A 21,080-nucleotide genomic window follows, 5' to 3' on the forward strand; every position below is an offset into this window, starting at 1 on the left:
GCAAGAATCATGTGGCAGCTGCAGGATGAGAATGAAAAAAAAAGGAGCTTTTACTGAATTTATGAATGTTCCTTTCATAACAGGAGAGTAAAATTTTACTAATTATATTTTATCCAGTTTATAGAATCCATGAGCTGTAAAATCTGGTAAGCAAGTGGCATGTGGTCACTATCCATTTCTAAGTTTATGGAAAGAGCAGGAAATTGAATTGTATTAAGGTATAATTGAAGTTGTGATTAAATAAGCAAAAAGATACTTAAGATGAGAAAATAATGCAACATTCATTTAGACTATTATTATGTACCATGGTTTGCAGGTGGCATATTATATACATTATTTCACATAATGTTCACAATTATTCTCCAAGTTCCTCAAACCATATCCATTTTATCTCCATTTTATAGGTAGGTAAGTTAGAGATCAGAAAATTTTAGTAACTTGTCAAGATGTCCATAGTTAATAAGTGGCATACAGGATTTGTATCAAGATCAGTCTGATTAAAACTATCTTTCCATTGCACCAAAAATGCAAAGATTAGGTGAAATATATATATGAGAGTTGAGACTAAGCTCCTAAAAATGTCCTTATGGGAAAACGAACACAATACTAAAAAGTGATAGTTCATACTATATATTCACTGTATTTTAGTTTGCAGTGGAAGAATTACTGTCTCTGTTTAAGTAGGTAGGGAGAGTGACTAACTCAGGAATTTTTTCAAAGATTCATCTCAGCTAACTGTTATCAGCAAAGAACCAAATGTTTCATCCAAATGAAGTGTATTCATTGTGTGTATGTGTGTTGTGTTTGTGTGATTTACATTGAATATTTAGATATAAAATCCTTCAAAAATCTATATAAATTGGTGATACAAAGTTAGAATTAAGAACACTTTTTTTGTTATAAAGCAATTGAACCATAGTATTCTACATGTTTTATTACAAGTTTCACAGTTTTGTGATCACACACTTTACATGCCTATTTTCACTACATTCCTAAGCTTTTTGAGGGGAATAACCAAGATTAAGTGAGAGACAGTAGCATGCACAGGATATGCTTAAAAAATGCAGAGTAAATGAGAAAGCATCAACAGATAACAATATAGAAAAAGTTTAGGGTAATAATCTAGACATCTCCTTTAATAGTAATTCCATCTATCAAACATTTTCAATATTAAAAATATCATTGGTAATAGAAAAAAATACAGGTATTTAGGCATTCAATTTAATTTTTCTTTGTTGTCTCTTACAATGAAAAATATACCTCTCTGAAATATCAAAACAGAATGAAGGAAACCATCAGATAATGTTAAAGCAAAATACTCTTAAGCTGCATTAATAAAATGATACACTTACCTAAACAGTATACGAATTAAGTGCATTGTAGCCTCACATAAAATTAACAAGGGAGAGAACAATATGCTTACATTCTCTTCTATGGTAGAAGTTGTTTTGTAATTCCTTCCAGGAAATGCTTCACCAAGTGATACACATATTTTGGAAGAGATTGAAAAGCAATGCTCATACAACATATGGTAAATTTAAGAACATGTTGCTCTAAACTCAGTATCCAAATATTTGTTATTAAAGTAAGTCTAGTTTTTGTTTTTGTTTTTATAATTTTGACTCAAACCATCAAAAGGTCATTGGCAAATTATTAACTATTTCAATCTACAAACTCTCTATTTACAATATGAAATGTTTTCACCTAAAGTCTAAAATATTAAAGAGAAAAAAATAGCCCTCTGCTTAAATTTAGTTCATAATCAGACTTAGAAAAATTGCACAGAAACAGTTAAATTAATTTTCATACAATTGTACCTGCTTGCATGGAAATCTATTTGATAACAATGAACTAGATAACTAAGTTTTTTTTTTTTTATAAACTTTTCAGAACTGCAATAAAATGCTGCAGTGTAAATCCAAAATGACCTGCAAAACTCAGGGGGAAAGTGAATATGATCTCTTTCCAGTTATTCTAGTAGAGACAATATGATTTTTGAACTTCCTGACAGCTCTATTGCTCTCTCTACCATGAGCTGGCAACGTGCTACCCCGCGCCTTCATTGAGAAATGTTCGTTCCTCTACCAGTGCAGTCAAGATTTCACCTATCGTGTTTATGACACTGTAACTTGAAAAAGACACTGAGCGAAGTGAATTAAACTGAAAACGGACAAGAATTAACGTTTAGCAAATGAGCGTTCTCTTCATGTTTCTTCATGTCTGAAACAGAGCAGTTTTTAATGTCCTCTCTGATGAAAACGTTTGCATTTTTGAACAGAAACAAATTTGTGCTGCATAGGTAAAGACGTAGAAAATTTAAATTTCGACTTCATGGAAGTAGACTGAGCCTCTCTATCATATTATACATTAAAAATTAACAAGTAGTAATTGGTTGAAAATAGGCAGCCAGTAAGCAGAACATTAATGCCTGTTCATTTTCTGTCTTTTAACAATTTAAAACATATGGTTGAAATAACAGGAAATTAATTTCTTCCCTTCACAAATCAATAAAGTAATGAAAATTTCTAGAGCTTTAAAAGGAAAATCAAAAGAGTCTAGCAGAAATATTTTTTATTATAAATTCAAATATTCTGCTAGATATGAAGCGTTGTATTGGCTGTCTTCACAAGCTTATATGTAATATCGTGCTTCATGACAAGGTACGCAAAAATAGATGGTTAAAACTTTGATTCACATTTATGTCAAGTGTTTTGTTTGGAGAGTGTACTATACAGAACAATTAACTTAAAAGGATCAAGTCCATGAGGGAAGGAAGACTATCAGAGAAGAATGCAAGGAAGGAAATGCTTTGCAGATGTACTGCATTTAAATTAATAAAATCTCATTAGGTTTTATGTTTGCCAATAAAGGCTGGAAAAGTTACCATACATTGTAGGAACAATTACCCAAATCTTCACTGTCTCATTAGGTTTGTCATACTGTTTTCATTATAATACATTAGAACTTGCAAGTGAGCCTTCAGTAATGACATATTGTTCCAATTCTCCTTTCAGCAGGCTCTGAGATATTTCAGTATTTGTGCTATAAGCCAGCAGGTGTCTTCACTTTGCTTTTTCTGAATCAGTTTTATACACAGAACTCCAGACACAGAATGGAATGTAAAAGGGCTTTCAACAACCACATAAAACTGAGTCTGATTAGAGGAAAGCAATACACACTATTTTTATGATTTTATGGTAATTCAAGACACTAAAAATGTGCACCTTTAGCGTATATGTCTGTTCTGGTAAGACCTGTTAGTGAAAACTGTATTAATGTAGAGAAACCATGCAGTATATAAAGTTTAAGGATTTGCATAACAAATGGAAGACACAGAGCTGATTTGAATATCTAAAGCATTATAAACTTCAATAAGAACAACCAACACTGTTTGAGCTTTCAGGGCACTTGCATTCAAATGAGAAAGATTTAAAAAGGGATACGATTTTTAAAATGCTTTGAAGCTTCCTATTAAAGGTCTTAGGCAGCTCAAGGTTAAAATAAATATTGGATTTAAGATAGGTGAGAAAAGATTTAGAAGCAATTTAAAGTAGAAATCACTTAGCAGTGAAATAGAATGAATGTTTATCGTTAGTGTAATTGTCACCTGACCTTCAAAAACAAAGAACCAGTCACAAGAATGAAAAACTTTAGCAAAGAAGGACATCCAAATTTCTACTCTACTCATTCCTTATGATTCAATTATGACTTAGAACACTTTTTTCCTAGAAAAATAAATGCACCCCCTCAAGGTGTAGCTGCTGTTGAAACCACAAAGATCAAAATACTTGCTGATGCTTTCAGCTGTGATTATAGTGAAGTAGCATTGTATGAAGAAGTGTCCTTTTTAAAGGAAACGATAGCTCACAGATACCTCCTCCCATCTGTGTGCCAAATAAGAAAATAAAAGCTCTTGTTAAATGTGATACAACTGTTTCAATAGTTCCGCTGTGCTCATTGGTGGGCCTTGGGTAAATTTTTCACTTTATGATTGGGTGGAAAAAAGTAAACACCTAAAGAACAACCTCTTGCATCAAAAGTACTTTTGAAATTATCTAAAACTCTTTGATGTTAATAATGTAACAATATTATTTTGCCAAATACATATGCAAACTCATCTGTAAATACTTAAATGTTGCACAATGTAGTTTACAATCCAATCACCACAGATAAAAATGAAGACATATCGTGTAGAAAGAAACAAAGTACAAGCCTTTCCTCAAACAAAAGAGTAATGCTTTAACCCAAATTCTCTGACTATAAATTACTGGCAGTTCTATGGAAAAGATAAACAAGCCATACCCTGAAAGGGCTTATCACCCACAGAAAGTCACTGGTAACTTTCCCATTCACCATAGGAGGACCATTGTGAGGAGGTATGTGGCTCAATTTACTTAGAAATCTGCAGTACCCGGGCATCATTTCAATAGTGACGTAACAGACATGTGGATTCTATAGCATCTGCAATGAACTTTTCCTGCTAGGCTGGATATATTAATGAAACACTTCTATGGCTACTAATATGTGAAAAAAAGTTTTCTTCCAAGTGTTTGTATTTAATCTATTTTAAAACACCAGTGTGTGTATATCCATGTACACACTGGGTTTTCTGCATAATACCTGGAAACGAATTTACTTGCCATTAAGTAGACTTGTTCTTGAAAGAACCCATCTAAAAGGTGAGGATTTTCAGATTAACTCAAAATCAAGTAAGATTGGAATACACCTTGGAAAGTCAAACACATGTGCTTGAAAGTAATAGGTTGGAAGATATTTGTGAAGTTCTAACTTAGAGAACTAATTTTAGGACATTATAAAGAATGAGGAAGTTTATTCTTGAACAGAGGTTTGCTGCCTTTTAAACTATCACTTCTCATACATATGCTAATCATACCTCATAAATATCTTGAGGGAAATGAATGGCCTATTACTGATTGCTTTCTCTGTAAGCACGGCTACTGCACATGGGTGACTAAGTGCCAGGGGCTTTCTTAGGTCCTTTACCTATATGAACCTTTTCATTACAGCAACTTCAGGAAAAAGAAACTCTCATTTTCATCATCATTCCTATTTTGGATGAGAAAACAAAGACACAAAAGGGCTAATGGCTTGGCCAAGAGCAACTGATTAAACACTCCGAATGGGATTTGAATGAGACACGTTGGCCTTGGAGACCATATTCTTGACCACTATACATACGATCTTCTCCAGAATGCAGTTTTGGTCAATATGGATTATTTCACAGGAGGATTTTTGAATCCTACTTCAAACTCTGTCTCTCTTTCTCTCTCTCTTCCCCCACACGTGTACATGCACACATGCAACTTACTGATACACATTTGGCAATAGCTTTTTTCCCTACTCGTCACAAAATGGGACAGTGTATGTATATGAATTATTACCTGCTTTTGAAGACACCTACTTACACCACAACCATATGTGATTTATCTCAGGTAATTAAGGCTGGTTCAACATTAGAAACATCAATTTATATAATCCATCTCATCAATAGGCTAAAAAATAATAATCACATGATTTATTAATGGATGCAAGAAAAGCATTTGATGAAAATCTAACACCCAGTTATGATTAGAAATTCACAGTAATCTAGGAACAGAGGAGAATGTCCTTAACTTGATGAAAATATGTACAGAAATCCTATAGTTAATATCATATAGATCTCCCTCAGTTTACGATAGGGTTATGTCTTGATAAACCCATTTTAAGTTAATAATATTGTAAGTCAAAAATCCATATAATATATCTAACTTACTGAACATCACAGCTTAGCCCAGTCTATCATAAACATGCTCAGAATATTTACATTAGCTTACAGTGGGCAAAATTACATAACGCAAAGCCTATTTTATAATAAAGTGCTCAATATCCCATGTTATTTATTGAATAGTGTACTGAAAGTGAAAAACAGAATAGCTGTATGAGTAAAGAGTGTAAGTATATCAGTTGCTTACCCTTGTGATTATGTGGCTGACTGGGAGCTGTGGCTCATTGCTGCTGTCCAGCATCATGACAGAGTACTGTACTACATATTATTACCCCAGGAAAAGATCAAAATGCAAAATTCAAAGTATGATTTCTACTGAATGCACATTGCCTTCACATCACTGTAGAGTCAAAAAATCACAAGTTGAACTATCATAAATCAAGGACTGTCTGTTACTTGATGAGAAACTCAGAGCTTTTCCACTAAGGTCAGGAGCAAGTCAAGGATCTCTTCTCATGATTACTTTACAGTATTATATTTTAACTTTTAGCAAATGTAGTAATACAAGAAAAGGAAATAAAAAGTATACAGATTGGGAAGGAAGACACAAAACTGTCTTTGTTCACAGATGACATGATCATTTATGTAGAAAATATGAAAGAATGCACTCCTGAAATAAATTAGCAATTCCAGCAAATTTGCAGGATACAAGATTAACATACGATTTTTAACTTTAAAAGAATTTTAAATTAAAAAACAGTGTCATTTACACTGGCACCCTCACGAATGAAATAGATACAAAACTAACAAATTATGTAAAGTATATGGGAAAAACTATAATACTCTGATGAGTGAAATTAAGATGAATGAAATAAATGGAGAGATATTTCATACTCAAGGTCTGGAGGACACAATATTGTCAAGATATCACTTCTTCCCAACTTGATCTGTAGATTCAAAGCAATTTCTATCACAATGCCAGCCAATTTTTAATGCATTCTAAAGTCTGCATAGAGAGACAAAAGACCCAGGATAGCCAAAACGATATTGAAGGAGAACAAAGTGGGTGGACTAATACTACTCACCGTCTTATAAAGCTACAGTAATCAAGACAGTGTGGTATTGGTGAAAGAATAAAAAATAGGTCAGTGGAACAGAACAGTGAGCCCATAATTAGATTCACATAAATACAGCCAACTGATCTTTGACCAAGGAGCAAAGGCAGTATGGTAGAAGTAAGGTAATCTATTCAACAAATAGTGCTAGAACATTTGTACGCCCCCCAAAAACAAAAATGTATCTAGAAATAGGCATAGATAAAATGAATCTAGACACAGACTACAAAACAAACTCAAAATGGATCATAAATCTAAATATAGCATACAAAAATATAAGATTCCTAGAAGATAACATCTGAGAAAATTGAGAAGACCTTGGGTTTGGCAATGGCTTTTTAGATACAACACCAAAGAAATGATATATGAAAGAAATAATTGATAAGCTGGACTTCACTGAAATTAAACATTTCAATTTTTAATTGATGAATAATTCATGAGATGAAGAGATTTTTCTTTTTTTGAAGACCTCCATTCTTTAACTGCTATGGACCAAATATTTGTGTCCCCCATCCAACCCCAAATTCATATGTTGAAACCTGATGGCCAATGTGATGGTATTGAGAGGTGGGACCTTTGAAAGGTATTAAGTTCATGAGGCTCCACCCTCAGCAATGGGATTAATGATCTTATAAAAGAAACCCCAGAGAGCTAAGGTGGTCTTTTCAACATGTGATATAGAAAGGAGAAGTCTGCAACCCGCACAAGGGCTCTCACCAGACCACGCTGGCATTCACCTCAGACTTCCAGAACTGAGAGAAATATGTTTTGTTTGCTTATAAACCACCGATTTTATGACACCCCTGTGACAGTCGTCCAAAGGGACTAAGGCATTAATTAGCCTATGACAGGAATGCTGCCAGCATTCTAGACACATCTATTGTTAGTCTCTCTCCAAATCTATGTTATTTCAAACAGTTGGGACAGCTTCTTGGTGAAAGGAGGTGGTTGAAGTAGAATATCACTGCTTCTTCAGTTCAGGTCTGGAGACATAGCAGCAAAGATTTGTATGTAAGAATGGATGTATTTCCCCAACTATTTTTGTTTGTCTATTATGGTATCAAAGTTTCTAAATAAGACTACTACAGAAACAAAGTATATGGAAATAGAAGGTAATTGAAAGCCATGGCATGATATGTTCATCAAGGATAAAGTAGTTATTCGGTACCACTGATAAAGTCCTATCTCAGCTTTAAAAAATTCTCCCAGGAAAAATCTTACTTTTGGGTACTTAGAAGAATACTACTATATATTCAGATTTGTACTGTACAGTAATCATCTGTCTTACTGTAAGTCTGGAGAAGTGAGGCAAATATGGACATTGCTATTCAACACATTCTTTGATGATTTTTATGCACATACACACAGCTTATATATTAAATTTTTAATAAGTGACCTGTAAGCTATAAATATAAAATATTAAATATTTAATTGAACAGGAGTTTAGGAAATGAGGCCTTTTTTATACAATGGTATAGGACAAAAAATTTCATAAACTATAATAAAAGGTCTACTCTCATTGCTGCTATTAACAGATTCTGTAACTTTGCCAGAGCTATATTAACTTATTTGGGCCTCCTTTCTAGTTTTAATATTCCAAGCTTAACCATTTTCAATTCTAAAATTATAACTTTGCTTTGTAATCTTTTAAAAAAATTATAGGTTATAGATTGTTCTGTGTACTTTTATATAATCTCTATTAGCCAATATTCCAAATTAGAGTGAGATAGTCTGTAAACAAGGCTTAATTGCCCACGTAATCTAAGAACTGGGAGATATCTTAAAATTGATATTATTGTTAACCATCTGCTTTGCTCCCTAAAGATTAAATGTGCCCAGTACTCTTAGTTTATCCATGAGTAAATTGTTTCTCCCTGGATACAGAATTTACATGGGATTTGAGGATGATTTAAATAACTGAATTTATACTCAAATATACTTCCAGGTGAAGGCAAACTCCATTCTAACTCATTTCTTAAAAAAAAAAAGGAAAGCAAAACAAAAAACTGTCTTAGTTTTATTTTTCTTTTAAAATTGAGACACAAAATAAAGTGTTGGTTCAAGCCAGTATTCAGAAGATCTCTATAGGTTTTTTTATTTGTTTGTTTTTTTAACTTGTAAGAGAAAAATGGAGGTAAGAAAATAGAATCAAACATCTTGCCTCTTTATTGTGAAAACAACTCAATTTCCCTTGCAGTTGGGCTCTTAGCATTTACTGGAGAGTGTCCTTATTTATTTGGTTTTATAATGTTTCCCTGTCTCTCTCTTTTGGGCTTGTCAGCATCTCATTAAATTAGTTTTATACTGCATTTATAATATAAAGAATGACTCCTTAATATAAACTGGCCAAACTCTAGCAACAAATAGAAAGTAACAAAATTGTGGTGAGAGAGAAAGCACTTACAATCAGGGAAATACTATATTAAATTGTTTTCAGCTTATTTATAAATATACTAGCCATTATAAAAATTCTTTAACTTTTAAAGAAATCAATTTTAAGTCTGTCAAGTTCTATGACATGGATGTTTATCTGCTTTTCTTGATTGCAACTGAGCTCTTAGGGAAAAAAACTAGTTTTCTCCAGGGATTTCAACTACTTTATTTTAATTAGGTCTTGTTTTTTAATGGACTTTTGCTTTTGGAATTAGCAAATGTAAGTGCTCTGAGAATGTAAGTTATAAATTCCATCATCTCTCAATTACTCACAGGAAGAGAGAGAAGTTGTATAGATATTCCAGTAAAGGAGAGGATCCAAGAATAATTACTTCTGACTTTGAAACAGACTGTTTCATTCCCAAGCAGAAAGACCTTTTTAATCATACTTTTTGAGTTTCATGTAAAGTTGGTTTGCATTTGTTGACTATACACTGGGCTGGGAAGTTGGGGACCCAGGCTACATATTGTGAAATAGAGAAGTAGTATATATCACAGCCAAAATTTCATGTGTAAGCTTTTCCAGACAGGTTATCTTTAATGATAGGAATAAAAGAACAACCATATTTAATCAACAAGTCATTGTTTATAGGTTTTAAAATGTTAATTTCATTATAGGGCTGTAATTAATAAAATGCTGAATTCTTTCAGGACACTTTCATTGAGTAAAGCTAAATATTTTCAGTGTCTCAGAAAAATAATTCTATCCTTTTTCAAGAGAGATTCATTTTATCAATTCTAATGAATTTCTCCATTATTTTTTGTCTGTCTCATTCTATGACAAAGCTTACTAAAAGCCACAATACGGGAGAGGCAAATTCAAGCAAAGGCAATCTAGTTTTATTATGTTAAAAAAAACTCACTTTTAATACAACTTTGGTTTTGGAACCAGTTACAACAAATGCAATTTTCTACAGGGCTATTGTTCAGAATGATGAACCATATATATACACATATGGCCACCTGAAAAGAGAATCCAGGAAAATTTGAAGATACTCCCACAGAAACCACATTTGATGAATAGAGCCTTTTATCATCTTCTGTGTACTCCTACCAAAATGAAAGGGCAAAAAATCTCTGAAAATTTGTAGAGCAGTCACATATTCATTGCAAACCACCACCAGAGATGCTTAACAGAACACTATATCCTACCAACTTGTGATTGCAAACAAGTCAAAGGCTTATATTATGAACAGTATCACCAGAAAACAGTAAACTTCATGATATAAATGTCAGGTTGACATGATATATTAGTATGCCACCCCCAAATATTATTCTTTAGAGGTTATGGCAGAGAATGTTCTCTTCTGCAGAATATATAGGGACTTATGACCTTTTGAATTTAACATACCACAGAGGACACTACACAGTAACTATGAAAAAAATTAACAATTTCTGGATTAGAGCTCCAATAATAAAAAGGCATTAAATAAATGAAATTGCTCAAGGTTTTGGTGAGTTACAAGTTTTGGAGGCTCTGTATGGGAACTGTAGCATAACTCATTATAGCTTCGGGCACTAATAAGTTATGAGGCACTCACATGTATGAGATAAACCCCATAACTTACTGGAGTCTATATCATCCCTTCATTATATCAAGGGACATGTGAAATAGCTGAAATTCAGCTCAAAACCCCGAAGTTCAGTAATAAAAGTGAATAGATCAGCACATCTATTGATTTTGCTGTCTTTTTTGTGCTTTTTGTTATCCTACTCCCCTTTAACATAGGAAAGCTTCCAGCAGTTTTCTTCTGAGCTCCTTCCATGTTGGCATTTTAGGTATGCTGGCAAACATCAAAATAAACTAGGTTCTGCTTTGCTCTCTTCTCAAAAGTAATTATAATATTCAGTCAAAAATCGTAGGCCCTAACAAATAAAATCTTCTAACAAATAAAATGTATTACTTTACTACAAAGGCAGAACTGTGGAGACAAATTCAAAATCCATACTCATATCATAACGTATGGTGACAAAAAAAGAGAAGTATGAGAAAATAATGTAGTGTATTTTAATAAAGCTATAAAGGCTGAGCTTTTTTTCTTTTTGATTAATATGGAACTTAAGAAATGAAATAATAGAAATCAATCATTTAAGAAAGTCTCCTATATTCCGTCCTTCTGAAATATGTACATGTGCATGTACACAGGCCTTAAGAAAATCAGAATGACCACAGAGTGTCTTTATATTCTACATATTTATGCAGTTTAATGTGATTTGTATACATTGGGAGAAGACAATATAGGTGATAATTCTGTTCTAGTTGAATAAAAAATACCAGAATAAGAATTATAAAGATCACATAGTTGAGATTCAAATTTCTACATCAGATAAAGATCACAATTGTGTGATGCAAAGAGATAATGTAAATTATTCAGGCATCATTCAGCTTTATTGCTAAAGAAATCTAAGCAGATACATTTACCTTTCTCAACAAATCTTTGCACTGTGCTCGACAATATCAAAACACAGGCAGCTGGAGAACTCAGACTTAGTGGAGACCCATGATCCAGAGCAGTCTGAGCATAGTTGTCACTGGCTAACTGGTGTGTGTGTGAAGAGGTTTTAGCCAGCGGCTTATGGGAGTCATAAGCATATCAGGGCTTTAAAGATTTGAACGCAAGACATAGACCAGGGAGTCCAACATATTCTGGGAAAAATAAGCCAAGAACTTAGGGACCAAAGCCCTGAAGTAGATTCTAATTGATATCTGCATAAAATACATGTCTATGGTAGCATGATCTTGAGGAAAAACTAATCGTAGGGGTGTGTGTGTATGTGTGTGTGTGTGTGTGTGTGTGTATAATCTTAACAAACAGAGACTCTATCTACCCCCACTACTACTTAGGCATAATTAAGTCTTCAATGAAGTCAAATTCTCATCTGAAAAAGTGCACAATTAGGGTATGTTTTAGGCATTAACATTCAAATGAAAAATAAATCATCTCAACAAATCTAGAGTAAACAGAATAGATCTCTTCAGGATGTTGTAATAGCTTTAGAAAATACAGCCCTAAATTAAAAATCAGGTGGTCTTCTTGATGTTTGAAACTCAAAACAACTTTTTTTTCCTGGAAACTCCTTTAAAAATTATTACTTTCCTGTAAGCTCATAAAAGCCCATTTAATTTGCTCTGTAGTAGGTGCACTACACTATTAAAGGAACCATGGAGTCTGACCTTCTGTTGTTAACTCTCTCTGTGACAAGAGGGTACATTTTCTAACAAAAGATGAGAGGAGAACTGAGGCTCAATGTCCTCACCCGTGACTACCGGAAATAAGCATGTATCTGAAGAAGAGACTCCCTTCCCTTAGGAGAACAAAACTAAGGTATGTAAACACAGATCCACACTATGTCCACAGTATAATAGGATTAGATAGAAGGAAAAGGGGTCATGCATTAGGAAGTGGGATTGGACCCTAGGATGGCTGGTGACTATGGCAGCTTTCAGCACCTGCATGGCCCAGTTGGAGGGGGGTCCACGCTATGAGGACAGGCCTTGAATTTCCAGTTAAGTGGCTTTGATTGGTAGTTAAGCAAGGACTATGGTGGAATGAGGATGGCCCTGTGACTCCTGTCAAAAAGGAATGAATTCCAAGTGGGGGAGAATATTCAGATTTGCACCAATGGTTTTTTTTTTAGCACGAGAGGCATCACCAGGAGCTTCAGCTCCCAGAGAACAAGGGTTGGGGATCTTTTGAAAGACAACGACAGCTTTGATACTGAACAGAAACATTTTAAGGAAACAATCATTTCTAAAGCAGCAGTCAACCTTTGTCAATGTTGAGATGGCCAACACTGCAAAGATGGAAGTTAATCAAACATTAAGCGTTCTTAATTGTTTATCTATAGTGATGATTCGATAGTGTTATATGCCTCAATAATTATTTAAAATGCCACAGACATATTTCTCTTCAGCCAAATACTTTCTTATTTTCATCAATCTTTAGATATTAAAGAACAATAATAATATAAACAAATGCTACAATTATTAATTGTATCACCTTTCACTCCACAAGTGTCCTTGTTTGGATGATAAACTAAGTAATAATAATACTACTGATTGGTAGATCTAAGAACACTAAACTGACAGGACATTGGAGATCTCCAGTTACCCTCAATTCACTACTTTCAGCCTACTTATGCATTTGGCTATCGATTACTATTTCATCACTCTTAAATAATCCAGCACAAAGTATTATTTGTATCATGTTTCATTAGTTTTACCAGGATCAAGATAGTGTCACAAACATTTAGAAATGGAAAAGTGAAAATAAGAAGGTCATTACAATTCTTAATCAAATAACAAAACTCTGCACTACAGTTCTGAGGGTGAGACATAACCTAATCTTATCATTCGTACTCATCCAGCCACTGTTAGAAATATTTATGTGCTGCTACAGAGAATGAAGAAGTTGATCTAATTGAATTCTGGTATTTAATAAAAAACAGCAGCTAAATAAAGTAAGATCTGATAACAACATCTATCCTGCCTCTCTCCAAGTTTATGGCACTCATCCTTTTGTGATTTTCTTCTCAGCAATGCAACATAATGTACTGTAGTAATATAGGATATTGACACACCATAAATCATGCATAAAAGGAAAGAGAATTTTGATCACATACTACATAATAACATAGTCTTCATCTAGCCCAATACATTTGAAATAATGTCTGTGCTTTTCATTGGCGTTTTTATTTTGATAATAGACCACTGGAAAAGATGGTGGTTGAGTGGCTCTGTTTATTTTAATAATAAATAGAAGGATGTCATAAATAAATAGAAGTACTTTGTGCTATATATTTTCTTCTTTGATTAATTTCTACAAGGCTTTCATTATTACTTGTAAGAGTATTTATTAAGGATTTTTTCCCTGTTGCATGGTATAATTATTGGCAATAAAAAAAAAGTCACTTCTATACATTAAACCTTGCCCTAGCTCCCTGCTATGGACTGAATATTTGTGCCCCCACTCCCAATTTCATATATTGAAATCTTAACCCCCAAGGCAACAATATGAGAAGGTGGGGCCTTTGGCAGGTGATTAGGTCATGAGGCAGAACTCTGATGAGTGAGATTAGTGCCTTTATAAAAGAGGCCTTTCTCCTTCCACCACATAAGATCCCAGCAAGAAGGCACCATCTACAACACAGGCCCTCACCAGACACTGAACCTGCTGGCACCATGGTTGGACTTCCTAGTCTCTTGAACTGTGAGAAATAACTGTTCATTGTTTATAAGGCATCTAATCTATGGTACATTTTGTTATAGCTGCTCCAATGAACTAAGGCATTTCCCATTCACTTGAACTATGAGGACTAAATAGTGGCTATCACATGGCTTACAAGGCATCATACAACTTGTACCACTACTAATCAACTAGCCACACTGAACTACTTTTAGTCATGCCTGCTCAAATATCTTGCCTATAAACATGCTACTCCCTGTGCCCAGAGTCTTTCCTTCATACAATTCTTATTTATCTAGATAACTACATTTTTTTCATTTCAATATCAAATCAAATGTCAGCTCCTCAGAATAGTTTCCACAACCAATCCCTCATCTTCCTCATCTAGATACTCTTCCAACATCTTCCATAGTACCTTTGTTAATGCAACTTGCCACATTGCTCATTTGGATGTGTTTCTGGTTCCAACTGTCTCATCATTAGCCAGTCTGTTTCTTAAGGAAAGGGACTAAGCCATCCATCTATGTATTCCTGTCTTCTAACATAAAGCAAAGTACATAGGAGATGCTCAATTTATAGTTATTCATTAAGAATTGAATAAAAGAATAAATGATAACTAGTAATATTATGAAATTAGAGAAATTCATTCCCATATTTATTTCTAAAGAATAGTTTGGATACCTAGCATGTTCCAAATAATATCCTAGCAGTTCCTAAGCAAAATATTGTAACAAGACCAAATTTCTGCCTGTAAGTTTACTATCTAGAGAAGTAGCTCACAGTCTAGACTTTGCTTTTTTGTGACTTAAATCTAAGCAGAAGATGAGACAATGGCAAGACACCTGTTAAAAAAATGCAAATGGGCAAAAAATAAATAAAAAACCCTTACATCTCTCAAAATTTAAAGAACATTTTTTTGATTACCTGTGTCTTCACCTTTTGATACAGAGATGGATCAAACACTTAACATATATATATTGTATGTTTATGAATGCTGGTGTATTTGATGCTCACAAAAATCCTATAGGGCATATCTTCTTCAAGATGTGACCCCAAGTCTGAGCTTATGCTCTTAGTTGATACACTGTACCCATTCCAAAGTTTTAGACTACAAACTAGTAAGTGCTTAAATGTTTTATATATCATGTTGTTTACCCTCATAATAACGTCCTGAAATATAGTATTGCCACCATTTTATATGTGAAAATGACTTGTCCAAAGACACATATTTCAAAGAGCAGAGTTTGTTTCTCACAACCTCACATGGATTTACTCTTCTTTTATTGTAGAAAATTTTATTTTATTTACAGTAGTCCCTCTATAAGTGGCATTTATTCTTATTTATCATTTCCAGTTTTGGAGAATTTAAAGTTCTGCCATTTGCCAACTGGAAAAATTATCTTTCTTAATATGTAGTCACTCTTTCAAAGGATAACTTGAAAAAAGTAATAAATTATTATTTGGCAATGAAAAATGAAAATTAGAAATACTATAAAACAGAAATAGGGAATATAGTTTGTTTCTTGTTTATTGCTATATTCTCCATTGGATTTTGGGAAAGAAAAATTGTCAGTATCAATCCTGAACTGAGAAATAATAAATGAGAAAGGGTGAAAGAGATGTGAAAAAAACATATGTAATACTTTTAAACATCTGTTCTGTAATTTTCCATGAAAACAGTCATTTTGTTAAAGTAGTAGTCATAGTATTTCTTTATATTATCCAACTGGCATGGGCAAACCTCCTTGTGTCCAGAACAATGTAGAAAAAATTCTTCTGAAGAATGGCGCTTAGAAAACATGCATCATGTAAGTTAAACACTGCAGTTCTAAAATTATTTAACTCTGATGTCTGCTGCAAATACATTATGCTTAGTCTTGCTTTCTCTTTTGTTTTAACTCAGATATTGCAGTCACCCCATTATTTCCTATTCACTTAAATTAGGAGAACAGATGCAGGTGCTTCCATGACAGTTAAATGGATGAGCTACAATATCAGTAAGAATAATATCTGGACATTATGATAAATGCTTTTGTAATTTCTCTGTTAAAGGAAATAATTTACCCTCTGAACTATATCCTTATTACCCTGGGATTGCTTGATTTAGGTGGGAACTATGGTCAATTACCTTACTTTCTGTGGATCTCCAGTCTCCTGATTGACAGATGTAAATTTCTTTATAAATGTGAAACAGTAAGAGACTGCTAAATGGCATGCAATTGTTGGAACATCATTTATAATGCAATGAATTGGGCAAGTGAAAAGTAACTGTACATTTATTGGACATATTTTTTGTGCTTGTTACAGCTGTATAAAGTAGAAATTAATAAGAATAAACTTAACATTTTCACTCCAGCAATGGGGGAAGCATTGCATTTCTATTTTATCAAGGAAAATATTCAGTTATAATACACATTATTGACTCATGTGTGGAATAAAATATATAACTAAGTCAAAGTGCAGCTTTTATACACGTTATCCTTTGCTCCATATAGGGACCTGAGGAGTATATGCTAAGAAAATATTCTTTATGTAACCATCTCATTCTTTCTCTCCTAAAGCCAACTTATGTATTGGGAGATCCTTGCACTATTTTTGCTATTTTATTTAAGTTTATCATCTCCACAGTGATAAATACTACATTTTTAGGCAAGTCATTGTTCATAGGATAGATATCTTGGGGAGGCATGCTTATAGAGGGGCAAATAAATCTGAAAGACCTCCATCTGTAGAGAACATCGCTCTGAACATAGCTTGGAATAGAATTATGTTTTGAAAAGCCTTAATTCTTTAATTTCCTTATGTGTCATTTAAAATACCCAAGATTCAAAATTGGTAGTATTCTTTCATACTAACATGTTGTAATGAAAATAATCTCTGATACCTAAAAGAAAGTTTCACATCTATAATTCACTAAAAAATGTTAGTCATAATCTTATTTCCAAATTTTTAGTAACATCTGTATAAATATATTTTATTTCTCTATGCAGTAAGATGGAACAATGTATGATTGGTGGCATTGTTTTTTCAGAGTCCAAAAATAGGAGACATAATTCATGATAATTTTATCTTCATTAAAGATAGTAGCGAATATCCAGTTTCTTCTAAAAACTTCAGTTTCCTGCTGCAGGACATATTAATGTTCTTTAAATGGGTAACAGTGCTTCTGAGTTAATGAAACCCTTGAACTCCTGGAGTGCCACTTACCTCAATGTCCTTCTCCACCTACTTTAACATTCTGTATAAAGTTATCTTTCTTGTGGGTCATGATGTTAAAATGTTGGGAAAGACTGAAAGCCACCACAATAATTACACCATATAAAAAGCATAAGAGGAATGAAATCCACAATTCAACAGTACATATTTTTTAAATATTAACTTTGCCATATTGCTATGATTTTAGTGAATGATTGCTTTTTGGTAGTAAATTACTCAATTCCTCCTTTGATATAAACTTTCTATTTTTTATATAAGTTTGTGTTTCATATAAAATCCATTTATTTCAGTTTTTCTTATTTTATGATTATGAATTTAGGGTAATAATTATTTTACATAGATTTGTCATTTGATGGCCTATTAAACTACACTCCTGATATCTCCACAGTATAGACAGTAAAGTGTAACAATTTGATAAATGTTTGAAAAAGGAAGCTTCCTTAAATTTTTACTTACTTTATATGGATGCTTTTAGAAAATATTAATTTATATTGGCATTATTTCCATTATTCCATATGAAAGAATCATTACCTAGTTATAATAATATACCTGTTTCTTACTATAATCATTTTATAGATTTTACCAGAATCTAAATCTGCAAAATTTTACTCTGGGAACAATAATTATCACAGAGGTCCTGATACACTTATTATCTTACTATTTTTGTAGAGAGGTACCTGGCGTTTAAGAATTTTAGAAAGTGACCTTTGACAAACTCCTTTTTCTTATTTAACTTCTTCAACTCTAATAAAAGCACACCATTTGATGAGAACCATAAAATTAAGACCTCTGATGTAGACTATACACTGCCCGGAAGTCAGGATTGTCTAGCTAGCTGGATGACTTTCAACAGATGATTTTAGCAATTTGGCCTCAGTTCCCTCAGGTGTAAAATTACCTACTTCAAGTAGATTGCTTTTAGTTTTCAACATTTGAAATTCTATTTAAATATTTTTTTAAAAATGACATTAAATGCCTGTTCTGACATTTGGTGCCTGTTCTGCACCTTTGAATATCTACAAACATCCGTCATTCTTACCACTAGCCGTTCAACAGTTAATCAGTAAATATTGTTGAGCATCTGCTATGTACTAGATTCTTCAGTATACTAAAATTTTGTAAAAATAATCAATGTCTGCCTTTAAGGGGGGGGTCAGTGAACAATAATCACCATTATGTGCTAGGTGCTAGGCAACACATTAAACATTTAAAAGTAAATAAGACAAACCTTGAACTATAACAGATAAAGAACTGAATTATAACAGGATAAGTACTATATGTTTACAGCACAGTATGGTGGCATAGTAGGAGGGAACGTAACTCTCAAAATGTCCATGAGCTTTTGAAAAAGGCGACATTTGAGACGACCATCAGATGTATCCTCATTGGCACTCTTAATATGAGTAGATGAGCATATTTAAAAGATAATGTAAGCAGTGTTTAACTTTGTCCTCCCTCCAAAAAGTTTCAGTGAGCACCTAATTAACACTAATTGAACATTTGCCATAGGAAAAGCATAAGCAGAATGAAATCGGCCCATAAACAATTCAATAGTTCCACCTAGACAGTTCAGGCAGCAAGTCCTTTAGCAATTTATGGTAGGGCAAAATCACCATGAGCTGAGACCATGGAGAAGACTTCAATGGAAGAAATGATACATGAACCTGGCTTTGAACAAATGGAATCCAATATTTTGAAAAAGGGAGATAATCTTGTATAACACTTCAGAATCCCAAATTTGTAGAATGTCTTCCTGTTCAGTTTAGGTCAAGTGTTTCTGAAAAGAGTAGTCAACATGCAGTTTGAGATATAAGAAAGGGTTTTATGGTGAAGAGTCTTTACAGATTGAGGGAACTGGCATGGCAATGGGAGTTATTGCAAGTGTTTTAGTTGCGGGTGTTGGCGATCACATGTATCTTTCTAGAGAAGCATCAATCCTAGAACATACATTTTCCCCCTCTTCCTTACAGGAGCAATTGAGAATAAAACTGGCATTTTTCCTTTTTAAACTATAATTTTCCTTTAATTTCTTCCATGATCCCTATTACTAGTAGTAGCTCTGAGAGTAAATCAAGGCAAAGTGAAAAATGAGATATAGGCTTCTGTGGGTAATTTGAATTTCAACACATCACCATACCAAATAATGTCCAAGTTCATGGGTCTCTGCTCCAAGGAGCTTATCTCTGGTGTGTCATAATTTCTGCATAGGAGAATAGGTTTGTCCAGATGAATGGAACTTAGATATTGTGGTTAGATGAGGTTCAGCCAAGAATAATTACCTAGCTAAATGCACTTGTATGAAATTATGTTTAGGGCTGAATTTTGGTTTCTTCATAGAAATATCTTCAATATTTCACATTTTCATTTATTCAGCTTTACTATCTGTTATTCATTAGAAAGAATGTGACAACTAGTTTCTTTCAGATCACACTTGTACTGCATATTTGGACTGTTTTCTTAATTTACAATGCATGTGTCTTTATTTCCTGGGTGATTATTCTAGTATATTCAAATTGCTTATCTGCTCTGTCTTTAAACTTCTGTTTCTTTTTGTTAATGTGATTTTTTTTTCTGGTTGTGGGCTTACATTTTTAGTACTGTATTTCATTTTTAATATCAAGAATTTATGTATATAGTACTGCAACTCTTAAGGAAAACATTAAAACACACCCCTTTCTCCTGTGTTTATTCTTCAAAAGCATTCAAAATTTGCTTGCTCTCTAACAAACTACAAGTTTGCTTAAATACTATTTATTAAGGGGTCACCATGTTAAAAGCCTGCTGAGGACTATAAAGATATACCAGACAAAATTACTGCATTTGTTCTTTAAGGGCTTGCCTACCCAGAAAGAACATCTTGGTTTTGAATATAAAGAGGACACATATAGTTATATCCAGAGCAAAGAATATTGCATAGCAAATGAAAGGTAATGTTTTGAGATGGGAGTTTTTATATAAGACATGAACTCTTTTGTGTTATATTGGAATTGAATGATAATATTTTAAATATTTTTGTAGAGGAGATAGAATAGCAAGGGATTTCTAAAACAGGGTTATCTCTCACCTCCCCTCCTAAAGTGTGTTTTAAAACTCTAAGAGTAAATGGAGCATAGAGACAGGCCAGCAAATTTTTAAATCCAAACTGACTTTATACTGATAGGACCAATGCATACTTTTTCAGTCATAAGAACTTTCCACTAAGTCTAACATTCTTGAAAGGGCAACAAAAATAAAAATGTATATTGTTATTTTGTCCCCAATAGTAATACAACATACAAAACATTCACAAATTGCATGTTTTGTGAATGGCCTATTCAATAACTTGATTTTTGTTCTCATTTATTTGGGATGCCTAGAAATTGTAAGATGGCTCTCACTGTAGAAATTTGTTAATAATAAACCTAG

This window comes from Manis pentadactyla, chromosome 17 (genome assembly GCF_030020395.1).
Source record: "Manis pentadactyla isolate mManPen7 chromosome 17, mManPen7.hap1, whole genome shotgun sequence".
NCBI lineage: Eukaryota > Metazoa > Chordata > Mammalia > Pholidota > Manidae > Manis > Manis pentadactyla.